A 7,671-nucleotide genomic window follows, 5' to 3' on the forward strand; every position below is an offset into this window, starting at 1 on the left:
ACAAATTCCGAAAATGAGTATTTTATTAAAAAAAATAAAAATTAAAAAAAATTGTTGAAATTTTTGAATTTAAGGTTACAATATTTATTTGTGATTTTTTGGCGTTAATTTTATTTTTTTTTTTCATATTTTTCATATTTTTTATTAATCAATTACTCATTTTTGGAATGTACCAAAAAAAAACAAAATTTTAAAAATTGTTGAATTTAAGGTTACAATATTTATTTGTGAATTTTTGGTGTTAATTTTATATTTTTCCTATTTTTTATTATCAATTACTAATTTTCAGGATTTACCGAAAAAAATAAAAATTTAAACAAAATTGTTGAAAACGGGTCGGGTAGTTTATTTAAAAGAGGGGGGGGGGGTTGATTTATGGGTCGGATTAGGTGTTAATGGGTTCGAATTTTTTAGGAGCATAATTGATCCCTTTCCATTTTTATATAAATGTCATGTGGTAAAGTCAAAATGACATGGCAATTCCATGTGGTAGTTAAAGAAATGGAAAATGAGCTGGATATGTCCAGCATGCCAACTAACGCCCATAAGGGCATATTTAGACGAAAAGTTGGACGACGAGGGCATGAGTGAGCCAAACTTTAAACAGAGGGTATAACTGGACCTTTTTGAATAGTTTAGGGGCATATTTGACCCTTTACCCTTTGAACAATTTAAAAAATTACATACATCATATATATTAAATAATTTTCTACCCCTTTTTGGCCTACGTGGCACTATCTTCTGGGCCCAACGCGTGTTGACAATTTTTTCAAGCTATCTGGTTGATAGTGCCACATAGGCCGAAAAGGGGTAGAAAATTATTTATAAAATAAGTTAGGAGGGGGGGGGGAGGGTAATAGGACCTTAGTATAGTATAAGTGTCTCTGGGATTTCGAGCATAGGTTGGGGGTACTTATGCATTTTCCCTATATAATTTAAACAAGTAATATTAAAAGACATATCATGAATATTAGTAAAAGTGTAGGATGGTGAAGATGAAAACTATAGAAAGTGGGAATAGAGATAAGGTGTTTAGAGAGAATATCAAATGCATCCAAAATATATCATTAAACCTCTAAGCAGCTAGGTGGCTTTTATCCAAATTATCATTAAGATTTACGGGATCATTGAGTATGTGTGATTCACAATGTACATATAAAAATTTTTTACGTCTCAATCGCTAAATAATAGGTTTAATTTAAATTTGATTTGTTCCATACATTTAACTTTTCTATAGAGAACCTAAACCGTCTAACTATAACCATGGATAAAAGCCGCATTGTTGTTAAAAGATCAAAAGTACTTCTTTCGAAAAATAATAATTTTTTTTTAATAAATTAAAGTGTTTAACAAATCATATATTCACAAGCCATTCGTTTAATAAATTACAGTCGAAGTGATTCTTTAATAACCATGTTTAACTGCATCCAAATTTTACAAACAAATAATGTTAGACTACTTTTATAATCAAAGCATATAAGTTCATCTTTATTCGTTTGTTAAATTAAATATATTTATATTCACTCCATCTTTGTTTAGTTGTCATGGTTTTCTTTTTTAGAGTTAAATGATAAGAACTTTGACTAATATTTTACGATGTATTTTTTTTATCAGATTGATATGCAAAAAATTGCAATTTATAGTACTTTTCGTATAGTTTTTGAATATCTAAATTTTTAATTTAAAATATGTTCAATGTAATCTATTTAACTTTGAAAATAATTCAAATTAATTTTTGAAAAGTGCAACATAACAACTAAAAATGGATGGAGGAAGTATTATTTACAAAAATTTAAAATTGGAGTTAAAGTTGTATTTGATTAAGATAAAATATGATCACTTTTAAAAGAATAATTATTTTGAACGTACCTCCTACATGATGACTTTAGGTAATGAACACAAAATTGGATGAAATTTACTCTGCTAACGTCTACCAACCTTACCTTTTAATTATTTGTTAAAATAGCAAGTCTCTATACTAATTATATGTCTCACACATTGAAGGACAATAGATACTATTATTCATGTAACAAAAACGTGCAAATGAACCCATGCCACTAACACTGTGTTTGGATCATTGTTACCCATTGTTTCATAATATATTGTATTGTATTGTACTCTATTGTAATGTATTGTATGGTAGATACAATGTTTGGCTAGATCGTATTGTTTGTTGTTGTTTAATAACATTTTAATTGTTTGGTTTGATTGTATCATACTGTATTGTAATTTATAAATTTACTAAAATATCCTTAATTATTCTAGGATAGGATTTATAAATTTACTAAAATATCCTTAATTATTCTAGGGTAGGAGGTTTGACTAGAATTAAATAATATAAGGTAAAGGGTAAAATAGTATTTTGAAATATTATGTAAAGATATAATTGGAAAAAGAAATTAAGTAACGATGGGAACACACCAAATCGGTTGTTCCATAAAATAGGGGTTTTCATTGTTATGTAACAACGAAATTTAACAGTACAATACAATACAGTTTAAGTAACAATCAAAACAAACATTGTAGGTATAGTAACAATATAATACAATACAATGGTTAACAATGATCCAAACAGAGTGCAAGTAGCAATGTGGTGCTCTATCGCTTATATTCCACTCGATGTAATATTAATGTGATTATGAATAAGAAAAATCAAGGTTCTTTATTTATTAGTTTCTACTTCCAAACAATTGATTTAATACTCAAATCTGATTCAGATATGTTTGAATTTAAATTATAAGGTTTATAATCGTATGAAACAAACTCAAATCATCAATTTATCAAAATAACAATAAATTTAACAAGCTCATTTAACATTATTTTTATTTTTTATTTAATGTACATATGATTGATTGAAGTGTATAAAAATTGATTAAAACCTCAGTTATATGTGTTTGAAGTGCAATTTTTATTTTTTATTTTGCCCAATTATTCTTTGAGTTTCAACACTCAATTTACTCAAATTCAAAACTAAGTTTTATATATCATATAACGCAAACCCTATCCTTCAATCATTAATTTGTCAAAAAAAATAATCTAAAAAAATCATTTTGCATAATAGTGATTTGCCATTATTTTTAAGATCCATTCTTGATTGGTACCAAAATAATTAGTGGTATAAATCTCGATCGTACTTTATTGACATATTTTACTTGTGGGATAATGATAACTCCGTGCGATCCTAGCACATTAATATCAATTTTTGGAATTGTTAGCCTGTTATTTATATTCAATGGTGAATATAAATTATTAAAATGAAGTAAAACAAATCTTATTTAATTAAGGTTAGATAAAATGAACCATAAATTCAAACACATGATATGTATATATTAGATTGGTATATACATCATATGCAGGTAAATTTTACTCTTAATAATTATGGTAAGTAAAATTAGGTGTTGCAACTTAATTTTATTAGTGCAATAATCTCATGAATGGTTCTCCACCTGATGTCAAGTTTCAAGAGTCCTTTAAGAACAATGGACAATATTCTCAGGTAATATTTATTAATTTTACCAATTACTCTAGTTGAAGCCAAATTAAATAATAAATCCTACAAATTGATTTTTTTATTTTTACTCAAAACTTATTATTTAAGAATTATTTTGGAGACAAATAATAAATATTTTTATTTAATTTGATACTTTACATGTTATTCAGTGTAACTCATATTACATATTTATTTTTGTTGATTGTAAAAAAAAATGGTGTTAAAGTGACATAATATGATAGCTTGATATTAGGTATTTAAAATGAATAAAACTTATTTAAGGTGTCTAAGTGAAAATTTCGGGTCAATCTTAAGAGGCTATTGATGGATTCAACCTTTTAAGAAGCCCCACCTCCCATTTACTATTTTAAAACCCTTATGTATTTACCAAAGTAAAACATCAAAAAAATTTAATCTTTATAAATCAAGATAATAAACCATTTCATATATGAAAGTGGTTCTTTAAAGTAAACTTAAAATGAGTATTAGTTAATACTAGTTAGTCAAATAGAGGGAATGCATTCAATACTTCTTTCTTGGTTAAAAACAGTTGTAAAACATTATGGGATTGTTTGGTTGGTGAGATGAGATAGACAGGGATCATATTTCTTGGAATTAGCTATCATATCTTTTTTATGGATAGTTAATCCCGCCAATTTAGTAAAAATGTGAAATTTTAATACTAATATTCATAATCAAGCATACAATTAAATAATAAGAAACTTACATAAATCTCACTAGTTTAGGAGCTAATTAGTTAGATATATTTTAATTTGCTTATTTACGAATCTTACTAAATTTTGATGCATCCAACTACATGTATCTCAGGATACCGAAATATATGAGATAAAAATTAGATATAATTTGCAAAATACATTATATCCAAGTGGTTTACGGTGACTGGTTGAGTGTTGTATGGTGGTGAAAGAGGTCGGAAGAGATAGGGGGTTTCGTGATTTCCGGCGTGGAGGAGGAAATTGAGAAAAAGGGGAGGGTACAGAAATGAAGATGAACAAAATGGGTTATATTATTAGGTGGGTCGGGTCGGGTTAAAATTGGATAATTTAAGTTAAATTAGGCAATTTTAAATGATTTGGGATTTCCATCCAATTGAAGGACATAAATGATGAAATTAATAACGACAGAGATAACTTCATTTTAACGGTAATGACATAATCAACTAGTAAATCAAAATTAAAGGATATTTTTTACCCTTTTTTTCTATAAAATACATAAACAAATCTCGTGCAACGCAAACTCCCTCTCAATTAATAAGTAGGCATTTGGCCATGCGATACCATATCACGTTATGAAATCGTGAGATGGAATCAACGTTTAGACATGCGATTTTACGCTGATGGAATACCATATTCACCAAAAATCATGATATGGAATTATATGGGAATTCCATATCATGATTTGAGATTTTTTCAACACAAAAATTGATTCACAAGTTTATATTTTGTTAAAACAACCCCACAGACTTTTGGAGCTTGAAAAATAGATTCAAGATACTGAAACAAGGCATGAATCATTATGATATTGACACCAACACAAAAATTGATTCACAAGTTTATATTTTGTTAAAACAACCCCACAGACTTTTGGAGCTTGAAAAATAGATTCAAGATACTGAAACAAGGCATGAATCATTATGATATTGACACACAAGTGAAAATTGTCATAGGTTGTGCAGTGTTACATAATTATTTGTGAAAAGGAGTAATGAAATATTTATGGTCTATGATGATGAAAATATAGTTGAGATGATATTGACCAAAAAATGGCTCAAAGTAACAATGCTGGTTTGTCTTCTCGATCACATGATCGAGAAATGCAAGTTCAACGTGAGGAGATTGTCTGTATTATGTGGGAGGATTATATTAAAGACTTGTTCACTACAATTTATGTTCAATTTTTTTTAATTGAATTAAAGTGATATAATAGTTACTTAAGTGGGAAACAAATAGCTTTATAATAATTTATTATGCAATTTTATAAAATTTTGTTTATTTGCTAAGATTGCATAAACAATTTGGGCTATTTTAATAGTTTTACAACTTATAGATTCTTATGAGTATGAGAAAATATATAAAACAAAAATTTCATATCGCATGTCCAAATAAAACTTCAATTTCATCTCATGATTCCATATTATGATACCATATCATGATTTCATATCGCATGGTCAAACGGGCCGGAAGAGAATGGATTTTTTGTTTTTTTTGAAGAAAACCCACATAAAGTAAAATTTGTCATTGTACTTCATTGACACGTTTTAGTTATGGGATAATCTCATGGGTCCCGAATATTCATTATTTGTGGTTATCGTTAGCCTGTTGTCGGTATTGAATGGTGAATATAAATATATAATTAAAATATGAAGATTAGTTGTATGTGGGAACAATCTCTTTTTGACAAGTGTATTTGTGGGTCCTTTTCGTTGTCACATTTTTTCTCTCACTCTTCCATTTTCTCAAGTTTTAGTTTGTTCTTCATTCGCATTTTTTTTTCTTGGCAAAACATCTTTTTTATTTTATTTCTGCACCCTTTTTTTACCAACATTCCTACAGGTCTTTTCCTCCCTACCAAACACACCCTCAGTCATGGGATAATCTCATGCATGTGCGGTTTCGCTGGGACATTAATATTCATTTGTGGTTGTTAGCCTGTTATCTATATTGAACGGTGTTATTGCTTAGTAATATACATGGTAGGGATCTATGTCCAATCCTCCACCATTTAGGAAACTTGTATCCTTGGTGGTTGGAGTTAATATATATATATATTGAACGGTGAATATATAATTAAAATATCAAGATAAAATTTGCTCAATACTATTCATATTGGTGGTCTGATCCAATTTAGACGTTACAACACAGTATATATATAGTCCTTACTTTTAAATTAAAAAAAAATATGTTACTTTTCTTTAGGTTATTATAACCTAAAATAAAAGGTCATTTTTTGTTTGTCAAAAATGCCCTTAGCAGGTCTATAAATTGGAGATAGACTCGTAGCAAGTAAAACACACAAACAAAGATCAAAGATGAAGAAGTCTATTAGAATAAAAAATATTAAGATATTGAACCCGTGCTAGCACGGACACCTTTTACTAGTATATAGTTAACCAAGAGCCTATTTAATTTAGCTTTAACTTTTTATAGGTTTTACGCAAAAGCTAAACTTCTATCCTTAGAATAGTACTAGCAAGGAGGAACTCTTTTGAATTAGATGGACTCTGAGAGTGGAAACTGTCCACATCCGGAGTTTCCAATTTTGTACATATTGCAAATCTGGTAATAAAATATTACAGTTTCCAAAAAATTTAGCTTTAACTTATGATGTATAAATTAAAATATTATAAGTTAGAATTTAATTGTAAGCATCATAAATTAAAATATTACAAGTTAGAATATGTTTGAATAACTTATTTTAAGTTCTTTCAAATTTAATAAAAAAACACTTCTAAGGATGGTCTTGTAAAAGCTACAAAAATTCGAGTTTCATGACTATCCACAATTTCATTAACTTTCTTAGCTATAAAAATTAATGTGACCGTTATTTCTCAACTTTATTACTATATAATTGAAGTTGAGAAAATAAAACTGGGAACTTTACTACTAAATTTTAGCTATGAATTTAAAAGCTAGTCAGGGCTAATATCTAGCAATAGCTACAAAAGTTCGAACTTATGACTATCCACGAAATCATAAAATTTCTTAACTACAAAAATTAAATTGACAATGTTAATTTCTCAACTTTTTTACTACAATAAAAATTGAGAAAATAAAACTGGGAACTTTACTACTAAATTTTAGCTATGAATTTAAAAGCTAGTCAGGGCTAATATCTAGCAATAGCTACAAAAGTTCGAACTTATGACTATCCACGAAATCATAAAATTTCTTAACTACAAAAATTAAATTGACAATGTTAATTTCTCAACTTTTTTACTACAATAAAAATTGAGAAAATAAAACTGGGAACTTTACTACTAAATTTTAGCTATGAATTTAAAAGCTAGTCAGGGCTAATATCTAGCAATAGCTACAAAAGTTCGAACTTATGACTATCCACGAAATCATAAAATTTCTTAACTACAAAAATTAAATTGACAATGTTAATTTCTCAACTTTTTTACTACAATAAAAATTGAGAAAATAAAACTGGGAACTTTA

This window comes from Solanum tuberosum, unplaced genomic scaffold (assembly GCF_000226075.1).
Source record: "Solanum tuberosum cultivar DM 1-3 516 R44 unplaced genomic scaffold, SolTub_3.0 scf00159, whole genome shotgun sequence".
Classification (NCBI taxonomy): Eukaryota; Viridiplantae; Streptophyta; class Magnoliopsida; order Solanales; family Solanaceae; genus Solanum; species Solanum tuberosum.